This window comes from Neomonachus schauinslandi, chromosome 11 (genome assembly GCF_002201575.2).
Source record: "Neomonachus schauinslandi chromosome 11, ASM220157v2, whole genome shotgun sequence".
Taxonomy (NCBI): domain Eukaryota; kingdom Metazoa; phylum Chordata; class Mammalia; order Carnivora; family Phocidae; genus Neomonachus; species Neomonachus schauinslandi.
The window spans coordinates 79,717,044-79,717,372 of record NC_058413.1 but is presented as its reverse complement, the minus strand read 5'-3'; positions in this window follow the sequence as shown (position 1 = coordinate 79,717,372).

Here is a 329-nt window from a genome sequence, read left to right as displayed (position 1 = left end):
ATAATATCAGATAGGATTTGTTGAATTCCAATCAGCCATAGTGCTGCTCCTATTCCTTTCTAACAGAATCCCAATTTTGTTCACATTTTGGTAGCAAAGTACTCAGAGCAGTGGACTTAGCTAATAGAGATGAATCACAATTAGTCATGACCCAGTTCTCGCCAATAAGTCCTGATAGCATGTCTACAGGGTCAGCTTCAGGATAAGGTTTCCTCCTTGATAAAAAAAAGAAAGAAAGAAAGAAAGAAGGAAGGAAGGAAGGAAGGAAGGAAGGAAGGAAGGAAGGAAGGAAGGAAGGAAGGAAGGAAGGAAGGAAGGAAGGAAGGAAG